Below are 23,009 nucleotides of genomic sequence, written 5' to 3' on the forward strand. Positions count from 1 at the left end.
CCACCCACAAGGCAGAAAGCCCTGAGAACTCCGGGGCCCACAGATTCCACACTCCCAAGCAGCTGCACTCCTGCCAGGGAGCACAAGGGAAACTGGAGGTGTCATGGGCTGGGGCGGGAGGAACCGGTGCTTCCGCAGAAGGTAAGTCAACGCTGCACTCACAGCTTCAAGGAAACTCCTTTCACAGTCACAGCCCGTCCCCAACACCAGACAAGAAATAGCACCCGAGGTTTCCCCCCTTTTTCCAGGATCAGATGCATAAGGAGGCCCTGGAGCGCAGGGGTCTGCGCAAAGCAGGCAGGCTGATGGCCAAGCAGCCCCTGACCCGCTCCCTGCCAGCCACAAAGTCCACTCCTCAGGGTCCCAGAAAGTCAGAGACCCAAGGACTGGGAGTCGGGGGGCGGGGGGGACGGACTCATGCTGGTCACACAGTGTTCCTGCCGGCTCAGGGACCCAGCTGGGGCCAGAGCTCTCCCCAGGGCCCAGCTGCCTCTCCTACTAACAGCAGTACCACACCCCCCACTAAGGGCTCACAAGTGGCTGGTACACCCTGCCGAGCGCTTCTCTGTGTAAATGTCAGTGGGCCCACGGCCCATGAGGAGGAAACATTAACCGGAGCGGGATAAACAGGCGGAGCAGCCAGCAGGGTTGAAATTAGCCTCCTGACACAGGAGGTCAGCCCTACTAGTAAACCGGCTGCCTAGCCTTCCTAGAGGGAGGGGAGGCCTTCCTCCCTCACCCTGATCCCCACCTACTCTTTAGGGGGTGTTTTCGCCTGACACTGGCACACATCTCATGGCGGACAAGACTGGACAGTTTCAGCAGTGAGGCCAGCCAGCACTGGGCCATCTGCTCCATTGCCAGGTCTGTGTCCCCGTTAGGCCCCTTCCCCTCCCTCGGCCTCAGTTTCCTCACTAGTACACGCCCAGCTGGATGGGAAGCAGCAGTCATACACACAAGGCCTCCGTGGCTAGGGAGGTGACACAAATGACTTGGAATGGAAGGGCTTGTGGGCAGGAGGAGGGGAGAGACAACACAAGAGTTCCACCCAAGGGCCAGGGTAATTTTAGCCCCTCGGATGAAGGCCCATGTTCGTGCTCTGCTCTCAGGCATCCAAATTGATTGAGGGATCTGCATAAGCCGTGGACCATCTCAGCAGAAAAATACATGTTTTCAAAGATGTGCACGCGGGTTTAGGGGTTCAGGGCCCTGCAAGCTGGGTTCAAGGCTCTTCCTGCTAACAGCTGGCAAGTCTTTGAGGCCCATCTCTGGGGACACAGCAGAGCTGCCACCCCTCTGCCAAGGGGGCCTTGCTTTTGGGACTGCCCAACCACAAACAGATTCGTGGTCCGCTAACAGTAAAAGAAACGGAGGCTAGAGAAAGTGACAGGGAATTTGCAGCGTTGAGGGGGAAAGGTGTCGGTCGAGAAGCAGTGCCAAGAACACAGGTTTCTGTCCAGGCAGAAGCTGTCCGTCTCGCCAGCAGGAGCGGTGCCCCGGGAAGGTGGCCTTAGGCAGGGAAACCATCTTCTGGACACCACCCATGCCAGAGTTGGAAGGGACCATCTGGCTTGGCATTTCCCAAGATGTACCACTATATAAACAAGGGAGGTGGGCCCGGCCGGCATGGCTCAGTGGTTAAGCGTCGACCTATGAACCAGGAGATCGGGGTTCCCAGTCAGGGCACATGCCCGGGTTGTGGGCTCCATCCCCAGTGTGCAGCGTGCAGGAGGCAGCCAATCGATGATTCTCTCTCATCATTGATGTTTCTATCTCTCTCTCCCTCTCTCTTCCTCTCTGAAATCAATAAAAATATTTAAAAAAAAAAGAGGAGCAGCAGTGATTCTGAGCTCTGGAGGGGGGCTAACAGGGCTGTGCCAGGCCGCCAGTACATGCTCACTAAATGCTTACTGAACTAATGGGCTGAAGAGATGGGGTTCCAGGCCTGGCCCTGCCACTAATTCACTGCTGTCCTTGGATATGGCCAGTTGTTTCCATAGTTGGGTGTCTTGGGCTAGAAAAGCAAAGGTCAGACTAGGTAACTGGGGAAAGTCCCAGAGCCAGGGAGGTTCCGGAGTGGACGGAGGTTTCACACTTCTCTCCCCAGTGCTCCAAGGCGAAGAGGAGGACACGATGCAACTTCTGGAGGGACCCTCTAGGGCAGGGGTTCTGAGGTGGCAGAGCCCCCACCACCACCACCACCACAAGCGCCAACCTCTGTGGGTGGATGGCTGGAGTTGTTGGGAAATGAGAACTGGGGTGGGACAGAAAAAAAGATGGGAATGGGCGCAGTTCCCATTAAAGCCAGACACCAAAATATAAGTTTGGAAGAGATTATATTTTAACAACCTTCCCCCGCCCCCACCCCCCACCCCCCAACCCCAGCCCTCATCAGAATAGCTTTGCCGTTTTTTTGGCAAAGCAATTATCTGCATTGAATTGGACCCTCCAAGAGACCAAATATCTGGGAAAGACTGGGGGGGGGGAGCCCCCATGTCTGGGAGCCTGGGAGAGGCAGGCATTGGTTCTCTGCAGCCACCCGGGCCAGCAGAGGCTGCAGTCCTGTGGGCCCAGAATTCACGTGTGCGTGTGCGTGTGTGTGTGTGTGTGTGTGTGTGTGTGTGTATGTGTGTGTGTGTTGGGCGGGAGGGGAATAGGTAATGCCAATGGGGAGCGGAAAGAGGATCAGTCATGCCAATGAAGCCCCCAGCCCCTATTGCTGGGGAAAACACATCTGGAGGGTCCGCTAGCCCCTGGGCCATTCCAGACCTGCCCTGAATTTTCCAGAGACAAAGATCACAAGGTCAGACCAACGCAAGTCTCTGATACGCTGCCACTTCCGGCCATCAAGGCCCTGAGCCAGGCAGGCTGTTTTCCCCAGGTGTCCGGTGAAGGGCTGAAGTCGGCGATGTCTAGCGGCCACGCCTGCTCTGACAGTGGGTGATGCTAAGACTCGACACCACCTACCACCACTCAGGCCCCACCCCAGAGACCTGGGGAGGAGTCCCCCGTCCCCAGCCGGCTGTCTAAGCTGAGGCTGGGGCAGAGTGGAGTCCCCACACCGTCTGTCCTCAACAGCCTGCCACAGCTGAAACCTTCAAGTGGTTACAATTACAGCCGGGCTAACAGGATTAGGGGCGCATTGAAATCTAAGAAATCTAATTAGCTCAGACACCCCGGCCTCCCCCAGCATGATCCTGCAGTAACCCCAGCAGCTGGGCCTGACAGGTGGGGCCCGGGGCCCTCCCAGGCTACAGTCATTACCTGTGCAGGTGTGCCAAACTGGGCCAGGCTTCCCGGGGAGGTGCCAGCCCAGCCTGCCCAGCTGCTCCCTGCTCTGGACCCCACCCGATGCAGCCCTGTCCTGGGGTGGCACTCAGATGAGCTTCAGAAAACCAGGCACAGGTCCTGGGCAGCAGGCAGGCTATGCAGAAGGAACCCAAGAGCTCCCACAGGGCAGCTACCCCACAGCGCCTGGGCACTGACTCAGCCAGAGGAGGGGCAGGCTGAGTCAACGTCTGTATCTATAGAAACCATCGCAGCCCAGGGAAGAGCCTTGGGCTGCACAGGAACCTGGGGCCTAGACACATTTCTGCTTCCTGATCCAGGGCCAGGGATGGTGGTGAAGGCCCATGCACAAACATGTGCACCCAGGAAGCCATGGAAGGATTTAGGGCGCAGAGCAAGCTCAGGGGCACAGTTGCAGGTGGGGTGGGCTGTGTGCTGCCAAAAGTGGGGGCAGGGACAGGTGAGCCCACCTGTGGCCTTTCCTGGGCACAGCTCCTCCTGCTTACCTAAGGCCCCCACCCCTATTCTCGGGGTCCCCGCCAGCCTCTGCATCAGGGTCCTGTCTGGTCGGTGGGCTGAGAAGGTGGCAGCACAAGAGCAGTGGCATCTGTGAGGCCTGACGTTGAGTCCTGGCTTATTCACAGCCGTGTCACCTCTGTGAATCTCGGTTTTCTTCTGTTAAATGGGGGTAATTCCAAATAGTAGCTGGCTGCACTGTTATCCTCGGGGTTAATCAAAGTTGGAGAGTGCTTCCAAATCCGCCCAGTGCCACACAAAGGCAAGGGCCGCGGTTATTGCTGCATCGCGCGCCCCGTGGCAGGCAGCCAGCTGGTAGTGGTTAATTATTTATTTAGACTGATCTTCCTGCCCTGACTGGGCTGTAAACTCCGAAGCAACAGGAACCGACTTACACACTTCTGGGTCTCACTGGCCTCAGTCCTCACACGGTGGACTCTCAGGAAATGTCTACGGCAACAATGCTGGGCCCCTGACCAAACCCCACCCCTTTATCTCCTTCCTTCTCCCCATCCCGGATCCAATGAGAGAAAGTGCCAAGAGGCAAACCCAGCACCCAAAGACAGGCCGGTGAGCCCCCGGGCAGACCCTTCCCCACTACCCCCAGGTTGCGCCCCATAAGGCTGGAAGCAGCCACCTGCAGGATGTCCCCCACCCCGTAGCAGTGTGGCTTGTTTGGGCAGGATCCAACCTCAGATTATACCTGGAGCTTACAGCCCAGTCAGCCTCTGCCTCCCTCATCCTCAGGGGCTTGACTGATCATTCAGGAAAGAACAAAGCTGGGATCTGCAGGAGCAGAGGGAGGTCAGGAGGTGCTGATTTCCAGAAGGTATGCCATGCAGTAGAGCATGCTAACAGCCAGAGCTGTCCATTGAAGGCAGAAGCTGCCTACAGGTGGTGAGTGCCTTGTCATGGGGGGCATGCAAGCCAAGGCTAGACAATAAGCTGTCAGGGAGGTAGGCTTGGGTGGGAGAACAGCACCTGAAAATGCTTCTAGCACCCCAATCCAAACCCTTTGTGCCCAGAGCCTGCCAGGACTTTGGGGGATACACTCCCAGGACTCTGGTGTGACAACATCTGTCTCATCCTCACAGCAACCAAGTGGGTGAGAGGGGTTCTGCCTCTGGATCCATTTTACAGATGAGGAAACTGAGGTCCTGGCAGAGTGATGCTACCGGCCCACAGGAGCCAGCCAGCTACAGCCTCCTGACACTTCTCCCCCACCTCCTGTGCCTGTTTTTATCAGCCTCCCTTTATCCTCCCTGAGGGCAGGGCCCAACCTCATACCTTAGAATCCTCCCTGGAGCTTACAGCCCTGACCAGGCTCTGCCTCCCTTCATCCTCGGGGGCTCTAGGGACAAAGAGCACCCCCCCCACCCCCCCACTCCCGCCCCCTGAGGCCACAGGGTCCTGCTGAGAGGCCAGAGTTGTCACTAGGCAAGACTACAGCGGTGTCCAGGGTAATTACAGCAGCCCGGCCTTTGTTGTCCATACAAAACCTAAGGAACCTCATAAAGATGAGGCAGTGATAGAAGCCAGGCAAGAGCCCTGGGGAGCAAAGTTATGAATGAAAACGTATGGGACCCAGTCATGGCCTGGCAGGCCCTGCTTCCTGGTTCCGTGACAGAGTGCCCAAAGAAGCTTCCGGAAATTAACCTGTTGGTTCCTGAGTTTCTTACAGCAACGTCTCTCCCTGGGCCTGGGGTCACAGCGTCTACTGGACTCTGGCCAGGGCCAGAGAACTTAGTATCGGTGGCTTCACACACGGGTACTCTTGGGACAAAACGCTTAGGACACAGCAGGCCTCAGAGTGTCTGCCTTCCTTTCCACCTCCCATCTCTGTCCATCAGGGAAAAAGTGAAGTCTGCAGCTCTTCTGAGTTGCGCCCTTCCCTCGGCAATTTTCCAGGGTCAGTTAACAATGGACACCTGTCCAGTGGAGGCCCATCTCTGGGGACCAGGAATGGAGATAATGTTGTGTGACTTTCGCTAGGGACGTGAGTGTGTGTGTGTGTGTGTGTGTGTGTGTGTGTGTGTGTGTGAGAGAGAGAGAGAGAGAGAGAGAGAGAGAGAGAGAGACAGACAGACAGACACCATGGCTCTGTGGCCAAACCCCACTGTCTCTGAGCCTTTCCTGACTTTGCTCCTGACTGTGAAGAGGAGGATGGGCCTTCCCTCTTTCCTTAGGAGGAAAAGGGGACATTTTGTCCCCACAAAGAAGCCAGCAATCCTTTTCTGCATAGACAGGGCTAGTTATCAAAATTTCCCATAAGTCCAGTAATTTCTTATTCCCAACTCTTCTCTGTGAGCCATATGCTGAGTGCCTCAAAACTCAATCCAAAACCATTTAAAACTTTTGAAATTGCCCCCGTCTCCTGCCCAGGTCACTGCCACCAACTCTCAGAAGTCGAAAGTTTGGAGATTTGCATGTGAAAACAGCATTTCATAACCTCGTGACTTGGGACAAGGAGATGGTTCTGTCCTTTCGGGAAAAACAAAACCCAACCGAAATCATAAAACTCAGAAGAAAACACCATCTCCCTCCAAATCCTTCCCTGGGCCCCGAAGTCACACGTGCTCTGTGGCAGATACAGTTTTCAATGTGTCTTTTGTTTGATGCTGGTGTTTCAACATCCTCAACTTGAAGAAAGAAAGGCCAGCAGAGGCTTGGGGCATTCACTAACCACACTGCCAGGGCCAGGCAAGTGAGCAGGCCGGGGCCATGAATTCCCCCCACGCTGGGTGCCCCCCCCCCAAAACGGCCAGGACAAAATTAGGGGCTTGATCCCTCTTCTAAACTTCCCAGATAGCTTACAAGACACTTTTAAACTCCCAGAACCATACAAACACCAGGGAAGGCAAGTTGGAGTTCATCACCAGCCAAGCTGCCCATTCTGCAGCCAGAGCGCCTGCCTCTTTATCTCCACCTTCAAAAAAACAAAAATAAGCAAAGCCAGGCTCCTCTGGGAACAGCCTCTGGCCTCCTGCCCTGACCTGTGCAACCAGCCTGTGCTCACACCCACAGGGAGGAGGAGACAGCCCTGGTGAGCCCTCTGGTCCACCAGGCCCTGTCCCCGGGTTGCAGCAGAGACAAACTGTTGCTCAAGAAAGTCCTCCAGAAAACCCTTGGCAGCACCAGGCGGCTCGGGTGGCTCCTACCCAGCACCAAGCCAGCGGCTTCCGTAGGAGGCTTCCCACTACCCTTTTGCTAGTAAATCTGTGGTGGTGGGTCTCCCTCTCCCATGCCCTGGGCATCTACCCAGGGGGCTCCGAATGGCCATGGCAGAACAGGGAGGAGGAGAAGGCTGGCGGAGCAGTGCCCTCGCCCTGCCAGCCCAGCCGCCAGCTTCTTGGAGGACCTCTGAGAGAACATTTGTTTGGGCTGCCAAGTTAAATCTTCCTCCCTCATGTCAGGGCATTGGAAAAGCAGTCAGGGGAGAGGAGAAGGGGGGGCGCGGGGGAAGGAGCAGCGGGAGGGAGGGAGGGAGGAAGGGAGGGAAGCAGGCAGGCAGGCGAGCAAGCTCTTGGAGCCCCAGTTACTCAGGCACTGCCGGCTCTGGAAGCTGGCGGCTCCGAGGGAGGCGCGGCCGCAACTCTGGACACCCAAGCAGGGGCCCGGCCAGGCCTCGGGGGTCCGGCACCAGGTGCCAGAGGCCCCGGGCCGGCGCCTGGGGAGTGGCCCTCGCTCTGTGCCCCACGGGAGCGTCGAGGTGCTAAGGGAAGCAGAGGCAGAAAAGTTTGGGGCAGGTAGAGGGGGAGGGCCGGGCGGCCCCACCTTCGGGCAGCCCCTCGGGGAGGATTGGGGGGCGCGGGCCGGCGGCCCCGGCGCGCTCCCGCTCGGGTTGTTTACATTCCTGGAGTGTCTTTTAAACCCGGGGCCGAGGCCGGCTCCCGGCCTGCTCCGGAGGCTCCGGGGCAGTCTCCCGTGAAAATCTGCTGGCGCACAATGGCCGGGAAGGCGGCCGCCCCTCGCCCGCGCCCCCGCTGCTCCGGGGCGGGGAGCCGGCCCTCCGCACCGGGCCCTCTCCCCGCCCGGCTGGCTTCCTGGACAGATGTCCCCGGCGAGGGGGCGACGCGCGCCCGCTGCCCGCGCCCCAGACGCCGAGGCCGCGCTCCCCACTGTTTTCTCCCCAGCCGAGACGCCAGGAATGTGAAACAAGCGCCCAGAACCCGCCCCCCACCCCAGCTCCAGCCCTGGCCCGGCCCCCCAACCTCCGCCCCGGCTGGCCTCCCACTCCCCAGGGGCCGCCGCCGCCGCCGCCGGAGACGAAGAGGAAGAAAGAACCCGGGGAAATTACTTTCGTATTGGCGACGCGCGCGCGCACACACGCCTATCTCCCCGCGGGGCTCCCCTCCCGGCCGGGGCAGCCCCATCCCGGCGCTGCCTTGAATGCCCCTCCGGAGGGTGAAGACCCACAGGAAGCCGCTGCGCACCCCCCTCGGCGGGGAACGCCGGCGCTGCGCACCGCGTCTCCCCGGGCGATTCACACACAAACAACTTCACCGCGCCCCCAGCTCCCATTGACAAAAGTGTGCGTTTTCCCTGGAAATTCAGATGCACAACTTAACACCGCCGCCCCTAGCCACCCCGAAATCCGCCGCGGTCCCTCGCGGTTCTCGTACAGACAGGCTCACAACTTCGCGTCCTCGCAAAGGAGGCGAGAGAGACGGAGGTGTTCCCAGCCCCATCCTTCGCTCCCTCCCTCCTGCCCCGAATCCCGGTCCTGCCCGGCCCCGGGGGTGTAGGACGAAGGTGGAGGCGCACCGGCAGGAGGCGGGCACCTGGTCCGCGCGCTCACAGCCGTACCAGTCCCGCACAGCCGAGGAGCCCGGCCCCCGCGGGCAGCCCGAGCCGGCTCCGCACAGCCAGGCATTCGCCGGCCGCCTGGGCCTCGGCCCCGGGCCGCCACAGGGAGCGCAGCGGAGCCCGGTGGCCGGCCGCTCGCCCGCCTCGCTCTCCGAGCCCCGGTGGACCCTTCGACGGAAAAGCCCCAAGCATCAGGCGCCCCACGCTCGCACCCCAAGAGTCCACGGCGAGCGGGAGGAAGGCCTGGGGCCAGCGGGCGCCCTGGTCTGGCTTCAAACTTACCAGGCACTGCGAGCGCCGCTGCCGCCGCCGGAGGACGCGCCGCCGCCGCCGCCGTGCAGGGCCGGCTCGGGCCGGGAGGCGCGCTGCGAGGGCGCCTAGATCGGCTCCGCTCTGGCTCCTGTTCCGCGCGGACCGGGGCTGGGGTCGCCGCGCTGCGCCGGCGCTGCTCACTAGCTCGGCCGCCTGATCGCCGCTCGCCCGCCCGCCGCCCGGCCGCTCGCTCCCGGTCGCCGCCGCCGCTCGCTGTTTAATGTCCACAGACAGTGAAAAGGAACTCGGCGTTAGGGGGTGAGTAAGTGAATCAACTCGCCCGGAGCCGAGCAAGTTGAAGTGTCAGATTACATTGGCTATTCTATTTCCAAAGGGCCCCGCGCCGCCGGCCGCCCGCAAAAGCCGGCCCGGAGTCCCAGACGGAGCGGAGCGCCGAGCCGCCGCTGCCGCCGGCGCTCGGCTCTCCTCCGCTTTGCGCGCTCTCTCCTCTCCGCTCTCTTTCCCTTTCCTTTTCTCCTCTTTCTTTCCCTCCTTTCCTTTCCCTTCTTTTGCTTTCTTTCTTACCCGCTCCTCGGTCTAAGCCCTCTTCAAGCTTTCCCCCTCTCTGGCTCTGATGGACTTCGTGTAACACCCCCCACCCCAGCCGCCCACCTCCCTTTTCTCTCCTCCTCCCACCACTACTCCCTGACCTCCCCCACTCCTACCCCAGCAACTTTGGAGTCGGAGAGAAATGCTGAGCTTGGAAGGGACCACACTGGGAAGGGGGCTAAAATCACCCGGTTCATTGGAGTGACCCCCTTCGGACGCACGCCCCCGACTGGAATGCACACCCGGCTGCAAACGCAGTCAGGTCCCCGAATTGGGGGTGAGCGAGTTGCTAACAAGGTCGTCAACGCCTTCCTCTGCAGGGGGGATTCTTCCCAAAGCCCGGGACAGGTGGGTGGGGCGAGCAGAGGACACATCACCACCACCTCCAAGGGCGATGTTAGGGAGACTGGAGCGCAGCACTCCGACGGCTGGGAAGGAGAGGTGCGCGCGGTCTGTCTCGGGCACCCATCGCATCCGGAGGCGTGTAGATTCCCTGAAGGCCCCAGGGAGTGCCTGGGGCCCAACACTCCCGAGCGGGGTGGAGGCGTCCGGACCCGGGCCCAGCCCTCCGTCTCGAGCTGGACACCGCCTCGGGGTCTGCGGAGAGCGTGGGCACTCACACGGCGCAGTTTGGTGCTCCCACTCGCGGCATTTCCCTCGCAGACCCACCCCTGAGAGCGTCTAAGTGGGCGCCCACCTTGGCTCACGTCCACTGCCACTCACACGGAAACTCCTACACAAATGGCACACACATTGGCGCCCACACTCAGTATTGCAAACACGCTTCCTCGCGCACACACACGCAAACACGCACACTTACCCTCAGAAATATGCGTGTACACGGCCATAGCAAGCACACTCACAGACGCACGCGATTTCACATGCACACACACACACACACACACACACACATCAGTGTGCAACCACACATGCACTCAAAAAACAAAACATCACCCACCCTGTGCACTAAATCCTCACGTTCACGTACACATACAAACACACCTCCTCCTCCCTTCCTCTTCCACACCTCTTCCTCAAGCCCACCACCCACGGTGCCTCCGTCCCACATCATAACCGCCGCTCTAGCAGCACGGGTTGGACACAGACACAGACACTCGCGCGCCCGCACGCGCTTCCCTCCCCACACCAGCCGGGGCGGCTCCAGCCCGGCTCCCGGGGCGGGTTCCAGGTGTGGCGGCGACTCCGCTCTCCATGTTTTGCAGCCCGCCGCGGTGTCGGAGGCGAGGCGAGGAAGGGAGCTGGAATAACAAAGGCAAGTTGGGGAGAGCGCAAGGGGGCGCAGCCCCGGCCGGGCCTCGGGGGGAGCCCTGCTTGGCCAAGGCTCGGGAGGCTGCAGGGTCTGGGGCGCCTGGAGCTGGAGGTGGGGGTGAGGGAGAGTGGGGGTCGAGGGGCGGGGCCTCGGAGTGACGTCAGAGAACAATGACACCGCCGGGGGCGGACACCGGGAGGCAGCGGGGTGGGGGTCTCCCGCGGGGCCTGGGACGAGCGGAAGAGTTCCTGGCTCTGCTGGGGCTGCTTGCCTGGTGGATGAGACCCGCTTGGGAGTGCGGCTGTGCCCCGAAGACTCGGGGGTCGCCCCCGGCCTCCTGGGCAGTGATCAGCACGCACCCTGGGCCAATGCGGGGAGCAGGCCGGAGTACCCTCCTCGCCCCCATTTTAAACATTTTTCCGAAAGCTTCGCTGACCTCGGCTTGAACTCCTTCAGGGCCAGCGAGATCACTCCTTTCGCCGCCGAGGGAGAGGAGGCAAAATGCATTTGCCAGCCCTGAATTCATCCTCAAAGCTGCACTAGCCTGACAGCCCGCGAACTCAGCCTGGATTCCTGAGGGCTGAGGACTGCCGCTCAGGTCCATGGGGCGAGGGGGCGTGGGGGTGCCGGGAGCCGGCTTGGTTTTTCAGGGGAAATCCTACCTCCCTGTGCCATTAGGGTCAGGGGAGGCCCTCCTTTCCGAGCCTCAGTCTTCCGAACTGTCACATGGACCGCTTTCTCGCTGCTCTGGCACAGGTGGCAGCTGAACATCCCTGGAGAGGATGGATGGCATGAAAGCTCCAGACCTCTAGGGACACCAGGGAGGCATGGTCCCCCGTGCATTCCTGTGGGAGGAAGCCCCTCCCCCTCGGCCTCTGGATGGCCCAGTTTCCTAAGCAAGGACATGGGGGGGGTGGGGGGGGGGGCAACCTGAGAAACCCTTGGCCTGACCCAGGGCTGGCAGGTGGGAACTCAGCTTGCTAAATGGTGGCTGGAGCCACAGCTGCCCTCCACTCCCAGCGATTCACAGCATTGCAACAGCCACAGTGCCACCCTCAGCCATGTCCAAAACCTCAGGGCAGAGTTTCTGATGGTCAAGGACCTGAAGGGCACAATCTAGACCAGTTCTTATTGCTTTGATGATCATCTAGGTCAGGAAGCTCAGTCCTCTGAACATTTCTCAGTGAGTGAGGGCTCACCACCTCCAGGAGGTGGAGGATGCCCGTGACCTTGGGGATCACCCCTCATGTTTAAAAGCTCCTGTCCAGAAGACTCCCACCCCCACCCCACCCAGTTCCCTTTATATCTGCAAACTGGGAAGCTATTGCAGAGGGCAGAGGAGCCCAGCCCAGCACAAAAGCAAGCCCAACACTCTGTAGCATGGAGCCTCAGAAAATTCCAGCTCTTCCCACTGGCCAAGCATGACACTTGATGGCAGCAAGACGAAGAAATCTCACCTGGACCCAAGCTTCCAGGGGACCCTGGGCTCCCGTTCTTGGGGCTCAGGCCTTTGCAGTCTCTATTCATCTTTCAGGGAAATAACAAGGCAGATTGGATCCCTGTGGGGTCTTGGAAGAAGCCATGATTATTTTGTACCTACTGTGTGCTGGGTACTCTGTTGAAGGCCTCTTAGCATTAACGTATTGAATTTTCGCATTGCCTGGAGTTAGGTTTATTACCATCCCCCTTCAGAGAAGACTATATTGTTGAGTGACGTGCCCAAGGTCAATCCTGATTCGAATTCAGACTCTCATTGACAAACATTCCTTCTGGCCTCTCAGCCCCAGCTCCACATCCTCATCCATCAACGCTGTGATCCTAGACAAGTTGCTAGCCCTCTCTGGGCTTCTGTAAACCAAGGGCAAGGTTTATGGCAGTGGTCATGCTTCTTTGGGGAGTGTATGTCCTAACCAGCTCTCTGGGCCTTGGCCTCCATGGGCCTGGATCTCTGGGGGGTGAAGCAGCGAGGAAAGTGCTTTACTTTCCACCCACTGAGTCCTATTCAGCTAGAACAGACCCACAAGTCACCTGGCTGCAGAGGCAGCTTCAGTGCCATCAGGAAGGTACAGGCTACATGGGTTGGCCTGTGGGCACCAATGCAGGGGCAGGCCCACACCCACCTTCAGAGAGCGGACTCAAGTGCTATTAATTTCCTTAGGTTGTGGGAGCTGTCAGTGGAGAAGTGGCCATTGGTTAGGCCTGGACCAGGGGAGCAGGGAGCTGAGAAGTCCAGGGAGCCAGGAGGAAGGCAGGGGTGGGAGGCTTGAGGACCTGGGCTGATTGCGGGGAGTCCAGCCTCGTCCTGGGGCCTCCGTGGGCTGGGGATCAGAGGACTGGCACGCGTGGGGGTGGACGCCTACCTCTCCAGGACTGCCTTCTCTGTTTCACTCTCCACCCCGCACTTCCCAAAAGTGGGCCAGGGAGTTAGGGGCAGAAGGAAGGTCACTTATTGCGTGCTTACTGTACGCCCAGCACTTTGAAATACTCTCTCATTCTGTCCTCTCCACAAACCAGAAAGTGTAATTCCTCCCCCCCCCTTCACCCCCCCCCCCCCCCCCGGAAAAGCTCAGAGAGGTTAAGTGACCTGCTCAGTGTGGCTGGGATTGGTTCAGGACTGGGCTGGGCCGGGGTTGAGAATGGGGACTTGTCTTCATCCCAGCACCAGCACTGGCCCCTCCCTCACCTCCCAGGGAATGGTCAGGGCCCATCCCATGGCAGGGGGGGAACAGGGAGTCCATGTAGTCTCCTTGCCGTGGTGGATCCAGGAGGCATTTTGTTACTGCCCAGCTCGGGGGCCTATGCCTCTCAGGGTGGGTGGGTCCAGTCGATAGCGTATTCCCTTCAGCACATCAGGCTGCCCTGGTCCACCTGCTCCCCATGTTCCAATCCCATTGCCCCTCTATTCTCTGAGGCCACACCTTCCCAGCCTCCTCGGCTCTTCTAGGCCCTTTCAGCAAGCATGCTGTCTTCTCGGTTTCCATCACAGAGCTCTGCCCTGTGGTCCCAGACACAGCTCAGCTACCACCCCCTTCCTCCAAAGGGAGGTGGTGGCTTTCCCATGGCCTCACAGCTGGGAAGTGCCAGAGCTGGACTGAGGGCCCAGCCTCCCGGTCCAGCGCCCTCTCCCCGTGCCGGTGCCCTTTGAGGAGCAATCTGGGAGCCAGTGCTCCATGCAGCACTGCCAGGGGGAAGTCTGGAACCAGCTGCTGGAGGAGGCCTAGCCTCCTCCCTCTGTCCTGACAGCTCCTGCGCCCTGAGGGGGGAGTCTCCTTCCCCACTGGGGGAGTGGGAGGAGCTATCAGCCTCAGCACCAACCCTCCTCACCTGGACAGAAGTCTTCCAGCCCCAAGGCTCCTCCTCCCTTGCCGGCCCCTTGGAGCTGGGTAGCTTCCAGCATTGCCAGCACCTTATACACACTCTTCCCTCATGCTCTTCCTGCCTCCTGGGCACAGCCCTCTGCCTTCCAGGCCAGGATCCTAACCTGATAATTCCAGTGATGTGCTGTCTACCGTCTCGGTCTCAACCCCCACCTGCTGCTGTCCCTGCCTCCAGTGTCATTATCACCATAGCAGTTACTTAGTCTACCATGTGTGGGGAGTAAGTATCTCTTACACATGAACTCCTTAGTCTTCTCAGGAGCTGATGAGGAGGAGTAGTAACATCCATTTTACAGATGAGGAAACTGAGGCAGAGGGCGTTTCATTTGCCCAGTGTGACACCTCACCAGTCCAGGAGGTTATTTTGATGATGTGCACCCATATCCCCCCACCGCAGTCCACCTCCCAGCAGGAACGCAGGTGCAGGCTGACTCAGTGCTCTGTCCCACCAGCCAGCATGGTGCTGAGCGACTGACGGCCAGTTGAGTGCAGTGCAGGGGTCACACAAGGGTGAGCCAGACTCAGCCCTTCAGGAGCTATCAGGAAGGACTGGCCACAGCAAATGCCACCCTAAGAGTTTGAGGGAAAGAGAGGGGTTCACGTGGAGTGGGCTCTGGACGGCAAGCTCCGCCGGGGGCCATGGGGAAACAGACCAGAGTGAGGCACGGCCTGCGCAAGGTCACACAGCCAGGGCGAGGCAGCATCTGGGTTGAGACCCAGCTCTCAGCGTGTCGTGCCTTCTTGCACCTTGCAGCCAGCTGTGGGGCCTCTGTGTCTGTGCTCCTTTTCAAGGACACTCGGTCCCAGACGCCTCCACGATGCTGAGCTGTTCAATGAGTGGCTCCAGTCCTTCTCTCCCCTCTATTAAAATTTTTTTTAAAGAAGAAGAAAGAAAGAAATCCAGGCATTGTCCCTGCCTGCAGCTGGTGCCAACTAGAATCCCGCCAAACAGAATGGAGCTGAGAGCTCGGCCGCCCAGGGGCCTGGCTGCTGACACAGGGCCTTTCTATTGTGCTTTCTGCTGGGGGCCCAGGCTGACGCTGCGGCCCCTCCACGGGAACCCTCTTCACCTGCCTTCCTGGCCCCAGCTCTGAGTCTCCTGCTGCCACTTGGAAGGGCTGTAGGAGTACTGCCACCCCTGCTTTCCTTCCGCACTGACCCACAGCCTGAGGTGAGCTGTCTTCCTCCCTTCCTGCCAGCCGCCGCCCCCCCCCCCCCCCCGCCCCGTCCCAGGCGGCTCTTCGATGCCAGCCTGGGAGAGTGGCAGAAATCCTACCTCCATGGAATCATTGGGAACACTGGTTTGATTTCAGAACATGCCAGGAATTTCCATCCTCCCCTCCCTCTGACTTGGTAGGTGCCAGTCCAGGCTCACCCATTAAGGCAGTTTACAGTGGTGAAGGCCTGGGGGTTGTGGGGCATGGGGGCAGAGACACAAAAATGGCTTTTAAAGTCACTGGTTCAGCCCTGGCTGGGTAGCTCAGTTGGTTAGAGCATCATCCCCATACACCAACATTGCGGGTTTGATCCCAGGTCATGGCACATATGAGAATCAACCAATGAATGCATGAGTAAGTGGAACAACAAATCGATGTTCTCTCTCTCTCTCTCTCTCTTTCTCCTTCCTTTCTCTCCCCCTTCCTCTCTCTTTAAAATCAACCCATAAATAAAAATAAACAGGTTCACCTGTTCCTTCTGCTCCAAGAGACTCGTCTTAGGTGGGAAAGGGTTCCCCAGACTCTCCCTGGCTTTTGTCATTTATTCTCCTGTACCCCCTCCTTTAAAACCTTGAGCTCCCTTTTGCACACACACACCCTCCCCCATCACAAGCTGATCAGGCCCATATCACCCCAAGCAGCAGCCCTAAGATCAGCAGCCTGGCCAGCATCCAGTGTCCACTAGAACCCTTGGGCTTGGCCCTGCCATCAGAGCCAGCTTTCAGAGCTGCCTGCTTACTCCAGCGGGCACAGCACTTCAGAGTTTACGGACAGCACTTTATGTCTCACCTGAGTACCACAGCAGCCTGAAGATCCAGGCAGAGATTGCACAACCCATTCTGGAGAGGAGTCAACTGAGGGGGCCAGCGGATTGGCCAAGATCATACAGGAAAGGGCAGAGTTGGTATTTGAACGCTGGTCTCTTGATTCCATGTCACTAAGCAGGGGTGGAGACCCGGGTGGCAATGATCTCAGAGGATGGCATTCCCAGCTCTCCAGATGCTGCCAGGAGCCAGGATCCCAGACACATGGATTTATTCAACTAGTAGCTATTGAATACCTGCAATGTGCCAGACACGAGACTGGGCACTGGGGATCCAACAGTGAATGAAACAGGGGTGGTCCATGCTGTCACAGGCTGATATTCTGGTGAGGAGACACACACCAAACCGTGTGGAAGACCTCCGTGTGTACCAGCCCAAATGCGCTGGATGAAGCCCCTGGCTGGGAGGCTGGAGGTGCAGGTTCTAGCCACAGTGTTGCCCCTAATTCTCCGTGTGACGTTGGATGAGGTTTTCTGCCTGTGACATTTGCAAGTATGTGGTCTTCACACATTTGCTGAGGTCCCTTCCCTACTCCCAGTCTCTGAGTCAAGTGGTTAATGATTTCCTGGCATGAATGATTACCCTGATTAATTTTTTTAAAACCTGACATTTCATAGGCTCTCAGGGCCAGAAAGGGGCTACCAAGGTCATCTCATCTGAGCCCCTCACGAAGGAAGAAGCCCCCGGCCTCATTCTTTCCAGGGGGGGGGACTGTGCCCGCTAGCATCCTTCTGGGAATGGGTGCCGGCTGCCTCAGAGCAGACGCTGCCCAGTGGTGTGCTGGTAAATGTTTAACACCTGGCTCCGAAAGTGGGGAAAAGCTGATTTATAGCATTTGCCGATTTCCACGGTGTAAATACTCCCACCATGGCCAATTTCAGGCTGCCACTTTAACATCAACCAGCTCACACAGGTCCTACAAATGGATCCGTCAGCTCTTGTGAGCCGGCCGGAGCTGGTTCCAACAGACCACTGCTCCACCCCTCAGAGAGGCCCTGTCCAACTTGACTTGTCAGAAAGTTCTTCCTGGTATTGAGCAAAACATCTCATTGTCCAGAACTTCTGGCCTGGATGTCCTGAGCTACTTCTCGGGTATCACAGGACAACGGGAACCCTCCAGGAAGCCCTCAGAGACCGGGAAGCGCTGACCCTGTCTCTCTGTGAGAAGGGAAGTTCCTGGGCCAAGTGCGGCCGGGTATATTCACTTTCCCTCTCTGCCCTCCCCGCCCCCTCTCCCTTCTTCCCTCCTTCCCCGCCTCCCACATATATTTCTGGGGCTTCTAGGACACATCGGGCGCTGTGCCAGCTACTGTGGACACAGTGACCCATGTCTTCCGTCACACTGGCCCGTCCAATTGGAAAGTGTCCCCACTCAGCCTTCCCACCGTGGAGGCTGCGCGCCGGTGCCACCCACTCTCAGGAGCCTGCTCTGACCTACCCCTTCCCCCGGAGGTGGACAGGCCCCCGCCCTCCCAGAGCCTTTATCGTCCCTGTTTGGCACTTATCACTTTCTACCTTGGATCACAGCTATTTGTGTACAAGGCTTATCTCGCTGCCAGACTGAGAGGCTGCGCGGGCTTGTTGAAAGAGCGTGGACTTTGGAGCCGCAGGCCTGGCTCTGAGTCCAGCCCCGCCACTTAGAGCTGTGGGCCCTCGGGGATCCATGCCACCTTTTGCAGCCTCAGTTTCCTTATCTGTAGAGTGGGGCTGACGATGATTACCACGCAGGTGGTTTGACCATTAAATGAGATTACAGATGTAAACCCCTTTCCTGTTCCTGTCCGGACTCCCATCCGCCTGGGGACAGAGATTGTGTCCAGTGCCTCTCTGCATTCTCCTGGTTATGACAACAACAGTCTAAACACTAACAACGGCAAACACGCACACAGCAATCGCCATGTGTAGGGTATTAGTCTAAAACATATGTCAACCCATTTCATTCTCACATCAATCTTATGGCAATGGGACTATTATTATTTTCTGTTCATAGATGAGCAACCTGAGGCAAAGATGGGCTAGATAGCAAGCCCCAGGTCACACAGCCAGTGAGTGGGAGAGCTGAGATTTGAACCCAGGAAAGTCTGCTCCTTAGCGGTAGAGTGCTGTTATATGGTCACAATGAAGGGCTTGGGGGGGCTTTTGGAGGGAGCAGTGTGGGTGTGAGTGCGCATGCTGCACCCCAGCCTGGGAACATCTGCGCTGGGGTGGGGGTGAGGCTGTAGAGAGAAGCTCCTGGTCTGCCTACAGGACCACCCCAAGGCAAATTGGTTAGTGCTGGAGGGAGGACTCAGACTCAGAGGGACTGAGATCACTAATGGGCAAAGCAATCAGAGAAGGCTTCATGAAAGAGGTGGCCATTGCAATGGGCCTTGACGGATGAGGAGGATTTGGATTGGGATGAACAAAGCAGAGGGCACAGCGGGAGCAAAGGTGTAGAGATGGGAGAGGTATATTAAGGCTTCATTTAAGTGTCAGGCTAGACAGTCTGGTGGGTGGGTGGAGCAGAGACAGTAAATGTGGGGAGGGGAGTGTTGCTCAGTCTGTGATTCAGAAACAGCTAAGGGAACCATTTCAGAGGCTTTGAAAGCCTGCTGACCCTGAAGGGTTGAGAGCCAATTGGGCTGCCCTAGGAGACAGATGGTCACTTTGCTTCTCTATAAACTACTCTGAGATTCCAAAGTCCTAGGTGCCTGAATTGATAGCTCTGCCTCTTGGTCACATCCCTCCCTGTCCCTGAGCCTCAGTTTCACTATCTGCAAAATGGGCACGAAGAGTGGACCTTGCCAGCCAGTTGAAGGATGAAACAGGACTGGTGGAGTGATGTGCCTGACACTCCTGGGACAGGAAGTAGGTGGGAGGTACTTGGAGGGAATGGAAAGCTGGAAGGGGAGGGCTGGGAGGAGCTCTATGTGAAGGCCAGTGAGTGCCAAGCCTGCCAAATTGGCTCAGGTTGTGCCTCGTGATTCTCCCAACACCACATGCTCCATTTCTCCGGCACTGCCAAAGCCTGCCCAGCTCTGCTGGCTGAGAAGCAACCTTCCTCCCAGGCCTCTGCAGGGACAGCTCTTGGCAGGCTCCGGGCTGACCCTGTTCCTCCTGCCAGCCCGGTTCAGCCCTGTCAACCCCTCTCCAGGTAGCACTCATTGTGCTATAGTACCCTGGAGAGCATTCATTGTGTGCCAATGGCTGCTTTAAATGCCTCCCTTGTATTAACTAATTTAATCCTCACAACCACACTGTGATTACCCTTGTTTAAAATGAGGAAACTGAGGCACAAAAAGATTCAGCCAGGTCATCCCAGTGCAGCTCCATGGCGGGAAAGGTGAAGCCAGTGGAAACTGGAAGCAGGCCTGCAAGAGGGTCGTCTGGACCCTTCTAGATGGTTCCCAGATTGGAAATACTGCAGTCTGAGCCCCTCACACTTGCCCTATGTCACAGTTCTCTGGCAGCTCCTCTGTGGCATGCATACCCAAACGTTCGCACACTCATCACTGACACCAGTCACCCAGCTCACACAGACACTCACACCCGAGGCTGCCGGTACAGGCGCCGTTCCCACCCTGCCACACAGAGAGCTGCACGCTCTCACCCAGGCGCCCACGTGGTCCATGCCGACTGCAAGATACCCATGTGAGTGCCCCATCCCTACACACACAGGCTCCTGCGTCCTCCGTATGACACAGTGGGGTCTGTGGTCTCACATGGCAGGCCCTGTGTCCCCTGTCCAGGCTCCAGCCTCTGTGGACGTCCCTTTGGTCCAGGCATCTTCATTCTTCAGAAGGTGTGCAGTGTGTCCATTGTGGACTGCAGGCCCCACCCAAACCACTGCCCTTGCTCTGCCTCTTTCCCTAGGAACAGGGCCTGGGGGTATGGTAGGGGTTTGGGGGCTGGATGCTCACCCTTCCCCCCACTCCTGGGGCAGCGGAAGGAACAGCAGGAAGGGGAGAGTGGATTAATCCTGGCCTCCCCTCCTCCAGGCTCTCTGTGATGCTAATTCCCTCTGCCTTTGATCCACTCCCCTAGCCCAGGCCCCTAACTCAGAGCAGGAGCAAGAGCAGGGGCTGGGCTGGGCTGGGCTGGCCTGAGGCCTGTAGATCCCCTCCTGCGGCAGATTGGGGTTTCTCCCCCGGGAGGGGTCTTGGGGATTAGAGCCCTGGTTGCTGGCCCTGGCCTTTGCAACAAGCTCTCCTTTGCCAGAGCTTTCTCATTCTTTCTCACTTTATACAGACGCAAAGTGAGGCCGGGGCGAAAGGATCAGGGGCTTTGGGCCAGTGAGTGGTGGGTGGAGACCTGCAGCACAGTCTTCCACCCTCTGATCCTGCCCTTTCCACGGAGGGTCTTTGCTCCGTGGCTTTTTTAACACCACTAGTCGCTGCACGCCTGCAGCTGTGTCCTGAAGGGCATCCTCTCATTCAGGCCTCACAGCGTCTCTGCTGTGGTCCTGCTTTACAGGTAGGGAAACTGCTCCGGTAGCCGTGCTGCTCAGCGGTCAAACCCAGGACACGAGCAGAGTCCCGCACTATACAGGGGGGGACACAGACCCAGAGAAGGGAAGCCCGCACAGCACGTTGGCTGGGTATCCATCACTCACTTTCTAGCTGCATCAGCCTTGTTCTGGAAATGATTAGACTCTTCTATGGACCCAGTGGAGCTGGGACAAGAGATGAGGCCCCTGCACTGCCCAGAGCAGGAGATGGGCACCGGTGAGGATGCCACACTCAGGGAGTCCCATAGAGGCATCTCCGCCAACCTGGCCCCAGGACACCCCGTAAACTCGGGCATAAACACAATGAAAACTTTTATTGCATTGTGTTCAGTACATATAAAAGCCTACTTGTAGGCTATGGCACATTCAAATGAGCAGTTGTGACCGCTGTACTGCGGAACTAGAGTGTTGTGGACATCGGTGACACTGCCTCCCTGGCCCTTGCTTCGGAGAGGGAACCACTGCCTGAGAGTCATCCATCACTCCCTCCCTCTTCTTAGCAAACAGTTCTAGCTCCTGTGTGGGATCCCTCGGGTAACCGCACATCGAGACACTGAATTCCAGGCTGCACTCCCAGGGGGAGCCTTCCCGCCAGGGCTGCCTTCTGCCCTAACCAGGCTCCGGGGTCTGTGCAGCGGGTGCCCCGCTTTGCCCTCACTCCAGAGAATGCTCTGAAAGGATATTTCTTCCTGGCGCAGCCCGCAGAAACAGGGCTGGCACCCTGGCCGCTGGGTAGCCCCTGAACCAGGCATGCCACCATGCCTTTGCATAAGCTGTTCCCTGCACCTGGAATGCCCTTCCCATCTAGTCGGCTTGGGAAACCCAGTTCCATCGAGGTCCCACTCCAAGCTTCCATTTTGGGGGGAGGTTTTTCTGTGTCCCCTTGCACTCCCCCCCCCAACCACACAGCATAGTTGGATGTACCCTCCCCTACCCAGTCAGAGTCCTTGGGCATCCCTCTTTAGCCCTTATCCCAGGGCAGATGTTCTAGAACAGGGGTGGGCAAACTTTTTGACTTGAGGGCCACAATGGGTTCTTAAACTGGACCGGAGGGCCGGAACAAAAGCATGGATGGAGTGTTTGTGTGAACTAATATAAATTCAAAGGAAACATCATTACATAAAAGGGTACGGTCTTTTTTTTTTTTTTTTTTTTTAGTTTTATTCATTTCAAACGGGCTGGATCCGGCCCGCGGGCCATAGTTTGCCCACGGCTGTTCTAGAAGCTACTAAGAGCAGACTTTATCTCCAGATCCCAGGCACAATCAGGCATTAGACCCGGACAGATGCTTCCAGAACAACTAAGACATGACCAATGACATCCCTGTGGAACCCCATGGGCCAGGACCTTCAAGGTCCTAGCCAGTTGTCCCCAACGCCTGTCTAGGTGGGGGATTTGGAGGCAAGCTGGGACGAGATGCCCAGGGCTTGGGGCTGCTGTTTATCTGTCTGCTGTGTTGATGGGTGTGTGCAAGACGTGTGTGCAGGCCCTTGACTTTGCCAGCAGGTGGGTGTGGTCACAGGAGCGCACACGTCAATGCACCTGCCTACGGGTGCATGTGCACACATGTGGTCCCAAGTCCACAGGCCCTGCAGAGCACACAGGGTCACTTCCTTTCCCTGCTTTCAACTCCCCCTCCTGGACAAGTCAGCTTCTCCAGAGCCCTGCACAGCACGCATTTATGGGGCGCCTGCTGTGTGCCAAACCGGAGAGGCCACCAGAGCAGTGTGGGGGCGGCTGGCCACCGAGGGGGTGGGAATGAAGGAAGGTTCACACGTCTCCCTGGCCTGCTCTTCCCTGGGCACTGGCCCTGAAAGCCAGGTGCCCTGCCTCCACTTCCCTTATGCGGCCCCTGAGGTCCAGAGGCCAGAGCAGGGCACCGGTGGAGACAGATGAGACCTGGGTGCAGATGGTGCAGGGCCTGCCAGATACCCTGCTGCCAGGGAAGCCTGGCATTGGGAGGGGTCACACTGAATCCTTTCCCCTTGATGACGAACTCAGTTTTGGGTGACAGTTCCCTGAGCGTCCTGTAGGAGGGCGCCATAGCTGTTAGCAGCAGTGGGGATTAAGGGTAGCTCTGAGCAGGGTCAGGGGAGACAGTGTGGGACAGCACCGAATGTCTGAATTGGGGACCGGTCACCCCTAACCCCAACGCACACATGCACACATGCTCACACCTATAGGCACACAAATACGCACAGTGCACACGTGCTTGCACATCCAGAGAGGTCTCAGGTCACACACAAACAGTGCTGGCTCTCTCCTCCTAGCCCCGGGCTGCTCTTTTAACTCAGGCTGCCCTAAAAGGGGACCTAGGTGGCCAGTTCCCCGGCTTGCCTCCAGTGGAGACCCAGGCTCCTGTGG

At 58.3% G+C, this 23,009-nt stretch overlaps 1 protein-coding gene across 11 annotated transcripts in view; it reads right to left on the bottom strand.

Annotated features, from left to right (window-relative positions):
* The window catches only part of ZMIZ1 (zinc finger MIZ-type containing 1), a 218,695-nt gene extending 209,660 nt beyond the window's left edge, over positions 1 to 9,035 (bottom strand). For 8 of the 11 annotated variants that reach the window (XM_059662233.1, XM_059662232.1, XM_059662238.1 and 5 more), the window contains exon 1: positions 8,893 to 9,035. The gene's annotated coding sequence lies outside the window, so the exon portion shown is untranslated. The remainder of the gene's footprint in view (positions 1 to 8,892) is intronic. The other 3 variants (XM_059662234.1, XM_059662231.1, XM_059662239.1) reach the window with 2 other exon arrangements.
* Between the last annotated feature and the right edge of the window lie 13,974 nt (positions 9,036 to 23,009).

This window comes from Myotis daubentonii, chromosome 13, assembly GCF_963259705.1.
Source record: "Myotis daubentonii chromosome 13, mMyoDau2.1, whole genome shotgun sequence".
NCBI classification, from domain to species: Eukaryota; Metazoa; Chordata; class Mammalia; order Chiroptera; family Vespertilionidae; genus Myotis; species Myotis daubentonii.